The sequence below is a fragment of the Falco rusticolus genome, chromosome 12, assembly GCF_015220075.1.
Source record: "Falco rusticolus isolate bFalRus1 chromosome 12, bFalRus1.pri, whole genome shotgun sequence".
Taxonomy (NCBI): domain Eukaryota; kingdom Metazoa; phylum Chordata; class Aves; order Falconiformes; family Falconidae; genus Falco; species Falco rusticolus.
This window is the reverse complement of record NC_051198.1, coordinates 17,463,717-17,477,099: the sequence shown is the minus strand read 5'-3', so window position 1 is coordinate 17,477,099 and position 13,383 is coordinate 17,463,717. Positions and strand designations below refer to the sequence as shown.

The 13,383-nt window shown below is 41.0% G+C and overlaps 1 protein-coding gene across 1 annotated transcript in view; it reads left to right on the top strand.

Annotated features, from left to right (window-relative positions):
• The window catches only part of PRKCE (protein kinase C epsilon), a 293,855-nt gene that overhangs the window by 47,162 nt on the left and 233,310 nt on the right, over positions 1–13,383 (top strand). The gene's annotated exons all lie outside the window — the stretch shown is intronic.

Below are 13,383 nucleotides of genomic sequence, written 5' to 3'. Positions count from 1 at the left end.
CGTTTGCTCAGGTGATATGTAAAGAATGAGGTTTGGCTTTTGTGTCTGTTGAAGGCCATATGTATGGTTGCTGGTTGAATGGTGTGTTATGAAGGTTGGTACACTGTTTTGCATTGTGTTAATTATTGCTGATATTACTACTAATGGTGATATTACTTCTAGTCTCTGCTCTCAAATTTTAAGTCAGGAGCACAAAGAACATGTGATAAGCCTTAAAGATTGTAAGTTTTACATAATTTACATAATATGTCTTCTAGTTCTTGTCTTCTGTTTTTTGTATTTTCGGGCTTTGGTTTTCCTGGCAGGGGCTTGAAGGGTAGAAACTTTAAAAAAGAATATACAACTGAAAGCTGAAATTGCTGTGTAACTGTCTCAAGCCCAAGTGTTTTAAAAAACCTACAAATGAAGCAACACTGAATTGATCTTCAAACTTTCTCCCAAGTAACTACACTTGATTTGTCTGCATGGTGCTTCTCATGCTTGGGTTACAGCTGTGTTGCTTTAAAGGCAGATGTTTAAAGATCTGCTTGTTGCTTGCTTTGCAAGTTCTATTAACATACTCGTCAAAGTTACTGATACGCCTGGCCTCCAAAACTGGAGAAAGAAATGATTCACTGAATACAATCCATGATGGTGCTGCAGCCATAGTTTTCTGAACACTTTGTGTGTCTGTTTCATTATTAATTTGTGTAGATTAATATGACCTGATCCCAATTTGTTTTATTTTTACATAGAATTTTCTTTTTTTTTTTACTGCCTCTTTCTTTCTTTGTTTTGACTTTGTGTCTGTGGGGACAAAGCTAGTCTTTACATCAACTGTTCATTCACAAAGCTCACCTCTGGGAAGATTTGCATCTATGCAGTTGTTCTGACTAAAATTTCCTGTGCGAAACAAGGAATTTGCATTTCAGTTAAAGAGAACAGAATCTGTCTGTTACAGTGTCTTCTGTTTTTCCCATCACCATGGTGTCTTAGCACTTGGTAATTTTGCAGGCTGAAAAAGAGCAATCCAATTTTATTAAGGGAATAGAGAGGTATCGAACATTTATTTAATGATACAATACAGTCGAAGAATCACCACATGGTAGACCTCTTGGTAAACATGTGTAAATGCATTAACCCTGAACACGGAGCTAATGTAGGTGTAACATTCTCTGGATGACGTTCCCCTGACAGATGTGGTGTGTAGCACCCTGCATGCCCAGCAAGCAGTGGGGAATCAGTGTAGCTTGGAGTTGTGCTGTTACACGGGATCATCCTGAAAATCACTACATATATAAGCCACTGCAGTATTCCCTGCTGAAACTCCTCTCCCACATTTTCATCAAAGCGCAGCCATGGGTTCGGCAAGAATTAGGTATGCCAGCAAAGTTGCCGCTGTGTGAGCTGAACCACTTGCATCAGGGTTTCCTGACGCTGCTACCCAGCTCCCCTCTTGCATCAGGGTTTCCTGATGCTGCTACCCAGCTCCCCCATCCCCTTCTTTCCAGGAAGAGACGGCAGCTATGAAGAGCGGGTATTATATAAAAAGGTGATAAAATCTTTCTGATGTCAGAGCGTTTTGAGAACTATGCAAAAGACATTGCTGAATGCAAAAGACAAGGAGTTTAGTTTCTTTGTTGAAAAGAAATTTGGCAGGTTGAAAAGGACATGCTTTAAATTCAAATCTCTATATAAACTGTTGGCCCACTCTTTTTCTTTTGCCCTGGTGCAAATATGTGCAATTACTCTGCCTCCATGGGCTGTTCATAGAGACTTTTAGTGTTTTTTAAGTGTCAACTTACAAATGAAATCATGTGAACACCAAAATGCACAAAACTTAAAAAAACAAATTTCTACTCTGAATTTGTCTGAGACTAATTTTTTTTCCTGCTTTGAACTGGGAAAGTTGTAGCATTAGGACGAGTGGATTAGCCAGTTGTATAAAAATTTTACTGCAATGGTTTATGAAAAAGTGAGGTATGGTAGGAAAGACAGAAGACAAATTAGAGATTGAAGAAGATGGGTCACAATAAAATGCATTTCCAACAGCTGACCTGATTTTAAAAAGGATTGGGTATGGGTAACAGAGACTAGTGATCACAAAATGAGGAAAAGCATCGGCTAACTTGAACACTTAAAGCTGAGTGAAGCTTTTAACATCTAGATTAATTAAGACTATACAGTGCTTGGGAACATACAGAAGTATAGATACATTGAATGGAAAACCCCAAATCCTCATTGTTGCATTTACTAGCATATCAAATTCAGGACTGGTTGGCAGACTACTTTTTTTAGTTTATGCCTTTGTATTTCAGACCAGTAAAAAGCCTCGCTTCAGGACTTTCTTCAGTATCTGTAACCACCGTCCCTTCACAGATTCCCCAGTCTTTTAGATAACCCAGATCATTAGGTAAACAGGGACTTTCTTCTGCGGGGACTGTTAGATCTATTTCACAGAATCACAGAATTGTCGGAAGGGACCTCTGAAGATCACCTAGTCCAACCCTCTGTCTGCTAAAGCACATTTCACAGTTTATATATTGGGACTATATTTTTCTACCATAGAAAACACACAGTTTTGACTGTCAACATTATTGCAGGTAAATTTAGATGATACTCTGAGCAGTACAGGTAGAAAAATTTTCTTTAAAACAAGTTCTGGCAAGCAGGTCTTACTATCCTCTAGGGACATTTGCAAATTTGTGACATGTATAACACCGTTTATGCAAGTCTTATCCCTAGAGTAAAGAGGATTGATATTGTAGTTATGACTTCCTACAAGATTTGTAGTATCAACAGTCTTGGTGAAACGGGATCAGTTTGGATGGCTTACAGAGGAAGCTCACTTTCTGCACGGTGATTTCCTTCTGTGGTGAGTCTTTGACTATTCTGAGAAAAACTGCTGTGGGTAAGTGAAAAAATGACGGCTTTTCCTCTGGTATTATCTGGGCTTTGGCACTGCAGTAAAAGGCAGAGGAAGGGAAGCTGATACTCTACAGCGTGAAAGTAGAGAGAGGTAGGTGAGAGATTGCCTACTTAGCATGTGCATTGCTCCTAATCCTCCTTCTGTCTAGGAGCCACACTTAACGAGAGATACCCAGACTGAGATGTAGGGTGTTTGTAGCATCCTGATATTTATATATATTTATAAAGCACCTATTTTGATAAATGTTCTTCGGAACCACTGTTGATGACATCTTGATGTTTGTAGCATCCTGCTACAAACTGATGTGAAAATGAGAACTTCTTGAAGTGAGGTGGGACCTACAAGTTGACGTACAATGTGAGGTTGCATGACACTAAGTAAGTTATACTGCCTGCTGTAGTACAGGCAGTAAAATAATAAGCACAGCTGAGCAAACCAGCTCATAGAAGTAAGCAGAATATAGCTGTAATACAGTGGCTTTCCCCATCAACTCAAGCATGGGTTAGCTATGCCACAGGAAGCAGCACTATTTATGTCTCTGATTTAATGCAATGTTCAGGTACCATGATGATGAGCACGCATAAAAGCATATATAGATTAGCAAGGAGCATTAAACTTTGTGAGAGGGAAACAGAAGAGGATTGTCTAAGCATTGAGAATTCTTTTAAAAATGTACAAGCCTCGTTCTGCATGACCTTTTTTATTGCTAGCCTTGTATAAAAGAATGAAGCTTATACTTTATCCTTTGGCCTCATGGAGCTGAAGTGCAGATAACCAAAAAATATTCAATTATCCTATCAAAGGAACTTTGGCCTTGACTAAATGAAGAGATAAGGCCTTTCATATAAGCCTTATCTGTAGTTTTCTGTATCTTCTTCATCAGTTGCAATACCTTCTGAATAAAATGAATAGAAGACATTTTTACTGATGCTAGGCAAGTAATGCATCTCTTGACTCTTAAAAGATGTGGCGCTATACTAGTTAAATGTGAATGACAAAATGGGTTTTGTCAAGTGTGTTCACCGTCTACAGCACGAGTGTCTCTTTTCCAAGGAGGAAGATTCAAACGAAAATTTTAGGACTGCAGGAGGAGGCATGTTCAGCAGGGTACTGTAATTCTGAGTGTTATATTCTTCCAGTTTCAGCTGTTAAAAGTTCCATCCCTTGTAAACTGCAATGACTTCAGGAGGATCAGCTTCAGTATTAGAGGTGGGAATGCAGGTATTCCCTGGCCTTGTAGCCAGTAGGTAGGAGCAATAATTGGGATAAAGAAGCTTCCTTCTTAATAGCAGTTGCTCTCTGCTTGTCTTTGCCTTGATGGTGGCTAAAGGCAAGCCAGGGATGGGTGTAGGAAGGGGCATCCCCTGCAGGCCAGGGGCACTGCTGTAGTGCTAGATGTCAGAGTGTGCTGGCGATTGGTGGCAGATGGAAGTGTTCCAGATCTCAGCAAAGTCATTCTAGGGATCTCATTCCTTCTTAAAAGTCAGTTCATAGTTATGCATTTGAGGCTTCTTACACTAGGCTTCTGACAAAGAAGTCAGTCAAATAGACCAGGGTTATTAGCAAAGGGAAGAGGGATAACCACCATCAGGTGTGTCTACAGCAAGTAGCTACATCATGTCCTCAGCAATTCTGCTTGCCATGGAATTGGTTTCAGTGGGAGTCTGGGGCACTCACGGTATTGTTGGATGGGCTGTCAAAGTGAGGAGGGAGTAACTGATGTGCATGGTATCATGAATATGGATAAAAATGTTGAAATTACCAGAATGGATCTTCCTAAAACTTTAAAGCCTTGTGTTTCTGCTGTGTGTGGCTCGATAATCAGTTACAGGCTATAAAATAAAATAGTTCCTTCAAATCAGAATGCCAGGCAAGGCAAAAGTCAGGCAGGAAAGGGTATTCAGGCTTTCTTCATTACGGAGCTGACTTCAGGAGCTAAACTGAGATAGTAAGTTTCCTGTGGAGCCAGTTAGTTAAAGGGTGCTTTTGCAGAACAACTCAGAGCAGAAGTCTCTCTCTCTAAACCAGTTCCATAGAGAAAGTAGGTGCATGGCACAGGCACCCAAATTTAGATGTCTAAAGAAGACTGTGTGAACACTATCCTAGAGAATATGTTGCCATAGTCACAAGGAGGACAGTCTGCATCCCATGAAGTATTTCTGCCTCATAATGATTTCATCGAATAGCTGTTGTAGTGTTTGGTCTTCTGAAAAACAAGATTATCAGTCCAGTTGGACCGTTATTTTTATGTTCAGGGTGGTGATTGGATTTTTCTGTAACAGAGTGAATGAACCAATGCATGTACTAAAGCCTCTCTGCTTCCAGCAAAACATGTCATATTTCACCTGCCTTGAGACTCAAAACTGGGAGTCAACGAGAAGAGCATGTAGACTTCTAATGTGCCTTTTCCATGAAATGACTTTTCCACCACCTTTGTTTTTACTGCAGACGCGTTGCATTTCTTTTCCTGTACGGTGCCAGATGTTTGATATTCAGCCTCCCTCTGCATATTTTTTATTTAATGGGAAAAGGAAAACTCCCCCCCCCACTCCATTCCTCTGTACAGAGCAAACATGAATAGGAATGCTAATTGACTTAAATCCATTGCAAAGAGCCTAATGTTAAGAGGAAATTAGCCCTCTTCCAGAAAGATTATATTGTGCTTCTTCCTAAAAAAGATGCCTTACTTCTTTAGAAAAGCAGTTGTTCCTAGCAGCAGATTGGGTATGTTACAAAATAGACCACCGGTCTGCTTAATGCGTGATGTTAAGTAACTGGCTGTGTGAATTTTACAGCCACATCTTGTGTATTACATGGAAGCAGTTTTTTTGTTGGAAATTTTAGGGCCTGTTCATTATCGATACCACTATGTTGTCTTCGATAGAATGAATTTTGGCACCTGGTGTACACAGAGAGGCCAGCATATCGCTGAACCTGCTGTCTGGTCAGATGGGACTCACACCCCCTCTGTCAGAGCTCAGTGCCGCCGGAGCCCTCGGTGGTCCCCGAACAGAGCAGCCTTTCTAATGACTTCTTCGAGGCGGTAAATCTTCCTGTCTAAAACTATCGCAAGTGGTGTTTGCAGAACTAAATCAACCTAAAATTTATGTCGCTTAGTGAGGTCACTGACCAACCAGCTTGCGAGATTTGGTTACGTTGTACTTTCTAAAAGCTTATTAGAAGATGTGATTTGTGTTTAGTCTGCTTTAAATGATTTTGAATCTCAGAATTAAATCTTCAGGCCAAGCTGGGAGGTCTCATCACAGCTGTATATATTGCATAACCCTGCAGAGTACAGGCTGTGGAGTTTATGCAGAGATCCTTGGGGAATAGGACATAAACATCACTGACTGACAGTTGTGTTACAGTAACAACACAACTCACATCTTTGCAACAGATCTGACTAATTTCCTTGTCAGCAGGTTTTTTAGTTTCCACTTAAGTCAGTTACCAATAAGGTGGCTTAGATAGAGATGATACCAAAGCTTTTTTTTTTCCTTCTTTTTTTTTTTTTTTTTTTTCAATGTACTAAGTGGTCCCTTGTGGCCCTGTTCAAATATGTGTTGCACTTGGTTGCGGGCAGCTAGTGGCCTTCGTTTCCCAGGAGGGCTGCATGCCTTTATTTTCAGGACATATAAATAGTGATTAAGTATGGGAGAAGAAGTGGCATAGAAACAGGTAGCTGATAATGCAGGTACAAGCTATTTATCTGCCTGACTTTTCTGAATTATGGATTAGAAGAGGGCTTATTAAATCCTTTCCTGGTGCTGATCTGTACTGCTGAGTATGGACAAAACTTAATAAGTGTCTTTTTCCTCATACCATATCAAACCAGTGGTATGTTACAGGGCTGACTGGAGGTAGAAGGCACGGTACTCTGCTTTTGTAATTCAGTTTTGCTTGAGCCTCACAGTATCAGCGTTGTGTATAGAGCAGCAAGTTGCACAAGATAAAGAGATGTTGCATTTCTGAAGTTTCACAAGCTTTATAATAAAACATTTTTTGAAATACGAGAAGATGAGAATCTTACAGCTTGACTGTTATTTCAATTTAATGGCAGACTTCTTTTAAAAGAACATAAACTGTCATGTAGCTGCTACAAAGCACCAGTAATTTCATGTTCGGTCCCCATGTGAAAACTCCTGTCGTTGGTTGTGTTTTGTTTTTGACCACTAGAAACCTCAGACATTGTTTTGTTTGCTGTGGCTACACGTGCAGCAACCGCAGCAAGTTGTTTCAAACCACTGATCAAAGTTCTGTCTCTACTGGTCATAGCTGTAATATTATTTTTTGTTTGTGCTCTCACGTTCACTTTGGCTTTCAGAATGCAGTAGGATAAAAGTTATATTTTTAAGAGGTGATTTTTTCCCATTTCAAACACTAATAGAAATGGCTGACTGACTGTGCCCTTGGCTCTAAGTTTGGACAGGGGGGCTAGAGCAACAGGTATTGTTCATAATTGCAGGGTTTGATGTTCTGTATGAATCTAGTTACTGCAGTAGCCTGAAAATGTGATTAATTTGGCCCGAGGTTCTTAGTGACAACTGGGAAAATTTCCAAACTGAAATTTGCAACAGAAGATATTAACACAGTAAAAGTGACTAAAGAAAATTTCATTTGGAGGCCAAGGATTACCCTCTGTTAAGCCAGATATGTCTTACCCTGTCTGTATGTCCCTTGAAATCTTCTTTAACGGTAGGAATTCCTGTTGTGCTTGCTTTGGGGGAAGTATTACTTAACCTGTATCTGCTCTTGCTACCATCTTCAGTCTCTTTCCTTTTCCCCTATCAAAAATTTAAAGAATCTGTCAGATAATGGATTCTCTTGAAAACCTGCTATTAGCAAGTAAAAGATTATACCGCAAGGTGAGGCAGAGCAATCAGCATGAAGACACTTAACAGTACTCTGTGCAGTTGTCTTATGAGGCTGGGACTTATGTCTTGCTCAGCATAATGAAGAAGCACCTGTGCAGCCTGAGTCATGATCTCTGCTTCTTGCTGCTGGGACTGTGACTACTCTTGAGAGGCTGCAATCGTAAATCTGCCCTCTTTAAAAAACACTTCCTTGCATATGGGTTGTCTTTATGGGAGATCTCAATCAGTGCTGGAAAAGGCAGCATCCACTGATGAGAGAAGGTGTTGAATTGGACTTTAGAAAAATGGCCAAAAAAAATTGCTAACCTTTTGAGATCCAGAGGAAATATCTCCTAAATTGCTGTGGTCTTGGCTTCACTGTACCTTTGCTTTCTTAACATTGAACTGTGTTTTATAGTCTTTCTGATGGGACACATACAGGGTTTCTTTGCCATAGTAGGAATTGCAGACATGAGACTTCAGGTATAATCTCCCTGGGTTTAACAGAGTTTTTCATTCACTATTAGAAGGTGATAATGGTGAAAAATCATCACTGTTGTTTAATACCTAGGAACTGTGTTTGTTTGGTTCTTGAATGTAGAATTTACCTGTGTTTAATGGCTAAATACTTGGTAGCTCTTAACACCTGCCAGCTAATGAGGTGGTTAATACTGTATGGTGTCAGACCATCGCTGTGCCCTGACATGGGAATGTCAATGGGAATGTCCGCCTGTGCAATGGGAAGCTTGCTCTTCATCCATTCCAGGGATAGCCCTACTAGGCTACTGCTGGCTTCTTCTGGGACCTCTCAATCGTGCTGGCTGTGCCTTATGCGTGGAGCAGGTGCAAAGTGATTGCCTGTGGATGTGGGATAATCCTGGAGCAAATCCTTGACTCGCTTTGGTCCCAGCTCTGGGACTCCATCCTCGCGCTGGGACCGAGGTGAACAAAGCAGCAAGCTTGGCCAAAAAGGCTGAGCAACGCAGGTGCAGTGTGACCACTGGATGGCAAGTTAAAAACATTTGAGGTACATGTTCTCATAAAAGATTTTTGAGAAAACAGTGGTCCTCCAGGTTGGAAGAGGGCTGGAGAATTGGCAGGGTGTTTTTCCTATAGGTGGGCACTTGGTTTGGAAAAGAAATTGCATGAATGGAGTTGTTTGGCGGGGGGAGCAGCAGAAGTGAGGGCTCGTTTTTGCTTTAAGAAGAGGCACGCAAGATGGAGGTGTTGATAGAGATGTACACTCTGAATTTATTTATTACTAAATGGATGCCATTGTTCTTGTTTCCTTCTTTGTTTGGAGTAGGAAAGTGGTAACCCAATGGGGACTGTTTCACACAGACCCAAAATGAAGCAAACTAGGCCCAAGTGCTGGGCCTGCAAGCAGAGGATAGCTGATATCCACAACCCCATTTTGCTCCACAACTGAACAGCAAGTGTCTTGGCCCCTTTTCTCCTAAAGGTGCTTTCTGATTATTTTTTCCCCTGTTTCTTTCTCAGTTTTGTGGCCTAACTAATTCTCCAGATAGAAGAAAAATAGCCTCCATTTATTTTAATGGTCTATATTTCTGTCTGTAAAGGTTACATCTGTTTTTGTCCAAACTGTTCCAGTTCACAGGGGAACATTTCTGAAAGTGATTGGTCTTTGCTTCTGGATGCTGATGTTTTGTCTGCTGAAAAAACTGACTTTTCTGGTCACTGGTAGAATGCATTTGGAAAGATACGGAGCATCTGTTCGTAACTTGTCAAACAGATGGAGCCAACTAAGTGAAAAAACATTTTTGTGCCCATAGCCCCTTTAAAGCATTGCCTTCCAGCTGCTTCGTTCTTTAGAAAGGGTATCTTGCAGAAGACATACTGAGTGTCTGGAGTTGCTAATGCTAAGTCCAAATGCTTGCACTCAGATGCTGAATTAATTACAATACTAAGTCTGGATGGAGTCATCTGAATAGTTTTCTGTAATGCCTAAGCAGACATAACTGTAAGCCAAATCTCCGTTTTGTTCAGAGGAAAACTGAATTCTCCAGTTATGTGAAAGCTTTTGGATATGGTGCTAAAGTAGTGAATGAACAGGATGATACAATTTAGACATTTAGAAAATTTTTTACAGAGTTTCTCACAAAAGGCATTCAAGTCATAGGATAAATACTTACAGGGCAAAAGGCAGTGGTGTATCATTACTTGGAAACTGGCCGAAAGATGGGAGTAGGAATTTCTGCAGTGAATTTTCACAGTGGTTCAATTATTAGAGCATATCTGTCCCTGAAGATTTGTTTGAACTCTTTGCCTTTGTTGCTGAAATGAAGGTTAACTCTAACCATAAAGGTCAAAACTATGGACCTTATTGTCAGTGAATGGGATTGTTTTGTAGAGGAGTGGTAAAGTAGTTATTTAGCATATAGAAATATTTCTCCTCCTGAAGCTGGAGATGGCCAACCAGACTAAAAGGCAATACGTTTTACAAAATAAGTAACAAAGAGCCTTCTACGTAAACTGTAACTACCTGTAATTAGCAGAGCCAGTGAAAGAAGATGAACGTTCAGCACACAGGCGTACTTGCCTTCACTTACTTTGGTAAAGGAGCACCCTTAACTCTGTTAAGCTGTTGCCGGTGATGATCCCGCAGCCTTCAGAGTGGACTTACCCACTGACTCTGAGTGCCCTGCAAGGGACGGAGTGGAAGTCCATGTGGTCTGACACCTACTTCAGCTTCAGTGACAGGTTCTTCTCTCTGCAGCTATCTTTCCAGCTCTTCCCCTTCTGCAGCTGGGCAGCATATCTTACAGCACTGCTAGCCTGGAGGAGGATCAAAGATACAGAGTTTTAACTAGAAGACTTGGGCTGTTCGTTTGAGAGCATGCCTTTGAAGGGGGGGTGTCATTCAGATGGTGTTTGTGGCTGGATCAATTCCATGCTAATGCTCGCTTGCCTGGTTTGGGGAGAGAAGATACCCAACAGCAGTCTGTATAAAGCAGAGGCACTGCCCATACAAAGCTGGGAGAAACTTTTTTATGATTTCAGATTCCTGTAATAAACTGAACCTGCATACTGACAAAAGCAGAAGTCCCTTCTTTCTTATTTTTCTCTGCCACTGCTGTGTACAGCGAACACTTTTTCAGCCTTGCTAAGTTTGTGGTTGCACACTTCCTCCCTCTGTCCCCCTGCCAGCAACCTCAGCCTTACACCCAATCTGCAGAGTCTGCATGTACAAAGGAGAATTTCGTTTTTTCTTCTTCTGAAAATCCAACTCTCATCTCCGTTTACCTACCTCTGAAAAGTAATATATGTAAAATGATTGTGGAAGGGCAACCAGCTATTCTTCTGAACCAGGATAACAAGGGAATTAAAAGCCTCTTATGTAAAATTTGGGCTAGGTCTCAAAAATTTCTCTCTACCATTCTTGTTTTTCTTCCTAAGTCCTCAGCTTTGCCATCTGCACTCTCACTAGGGGCTGGGATTTTGGCTATGTGTGAAGTAGGGTAAGGCAGCTGAAAAATCGTAGGAAAAATGGCTGGTAAAGGTGCTCTGAATTCAAACGGTAACTGCTGAAAAGGAAGCACTTCCCTGCTTCTGTTAGTGACTTTACCATGATTGTTGCTGCTCTTTTCCTGTGCTTTAGGTTTACTTTCAGCTAGATTCTGTTGGTATTAGAGAAATATTTCCACTTCTAACATTTACAATTACAAATCAAATGTCTCTCCTTTTCACAATTTGAGAAGCTCCTTAGACACTGCTGAGTAAACTGGGCTCAGCCTTTTAAATGTTCTCTGTCCTGCCTTTTTAGCCTGGGTTTGAAGAAGAATGTACATGGACTTTTTCTTTCCCATGAGGACAGCAGGAGCCAAACCATTCTGTAGCCCAATTCCTCTCTTGTCTGGCAGCTGCGCAGTATGGCTTATGGCATGTGGAGTTTGGTGCATTTCCATTGGAATTTGCTAGAGTTGCACTGATTTATACCTGGTGTGAATCTTGTCTTTCCAAAATACTACTGTTGCAACAGAAAAGTGGATCTGAAAATTCCTTAACTAAGAAGCAATGTGGTCTTTTGTTTGTTTTGCAGTAACTTAATGGATCATTGTTGTCACGGAATCATTGTTATCGTGAACTTCAGTTTTCATTATCAGCTGGAAAAACTTGAATGCTTTCAAGAGTATCAAAAGAAAAACACCAGTAAAAATACCTTATTCGGTAGTTTCTGGTAGAGTGGAATCCCTGAAACTTTGCTATGACGGCTTTCCAAGCTGCCAGAGCATCTGCCTCAAATTGACATGCTGCAAACCTGACCTTCCCTGTTTTACTGGAACAGATGCTGGTATTCCTGTGGGCAGCACTTCCCTGTGTTCGTTCAAGTGCCAGTTTTTCAGCAGTGGTTTAGGAGGGGTGGTAGTTGGAAATACTCTCTTGTGATTGGAACAGAAATGGGAAGAGCTTCAGTTGTAGTAGTGACACCTGTGTTGGTTTTTGTAGCCATGGCACCCAGGCCTTGTTTTATGTGATAGAAACAGGAATTTTATGTTGTTTTTGGAGTATGAATCTCCCTGTTTGGAGACAGTGCATCTCATTTTCCAGCGGGTCTGTAGCACTAGAAGGACAGTCGTGCCCAAGAAGGAAGTCAGTCACTGAGTAACAAACTTTTCATTTCAGTTGTATGTGACGTGATTCGCTTCCTGCTTCAAACCCAGGTTCTGCGCTGGTAGGCAGCTGGCGTTTCGCACCCAAAGGCTGTTTCTCTGCAGCAGTTGAACCGATTCCTGTAGATGTAAGGCCCTGCAGTCAAAGGGCTGCAACAGAGAGTATACCATGTGCGGGTAGGTATAGGTTTGCAGTTGCCTACAGGATGAACAGACTACGTCATTATAAGGATACTGTTGGCCTTTACGAGACCCCCAGCCTCATAAACAGCCTGTATTTTTTTGTCTACGCTGGGGAGAGAAAGCCAAGTGAGGGGCTCTGAAGATAGTGGGGGAATCACTTGAAGAGATGTATCTGTAAAAGTGCAAATACTGTTTATGGTAACGGCTTCAGGTCCTGAAGGTTAATGGAATACTTTCAGAGTTTTGTAACTAGTCTGTTGTATGAGTATGTGCTGTGTAGTTTGAAAAGCAAGGATCTGCTTTGTTATCGTGCAGCTGTTTTAGTGTCAGCAGCTAAATAAATTGGATCCAATTGTGTGGCTTCTAGGATTCTGTGTGTTGTGAGTTAAATTTGCTGCTACAGCCAGTGCAGTTCATTGTAAGTTCAGTATGTTACTGAATATTTATGAATGAATATTTTTTGTGTTTTACAATGACATTTAGCAATACATTACAGCTAGAGCCAAATAAAATAAAACCTTTTTACAGAAAGAACAGAACTTGGGGGAAAATATCTCATCAGATACTTGCTTTTCCTTGACAGATAGTTTGGGGACCTGTTCTGGAATTTTATAAATGACTTGTTTGTGAATCCGAAATAAAATCTTGGCCTTGCTGAAGTTAATGAGTGTTTTACCACTGAGTCCAGCAGTGATAAAACTGGAGTTCTTGCTTCTACCCTTCTGTCGGCTTCTCTGTTCCTGAAGTGTGGTGAGGTGCAGGGATGCAGACAGGGAGAGGACTGGTCTCTTTCCAGCTCAAGAAGTGA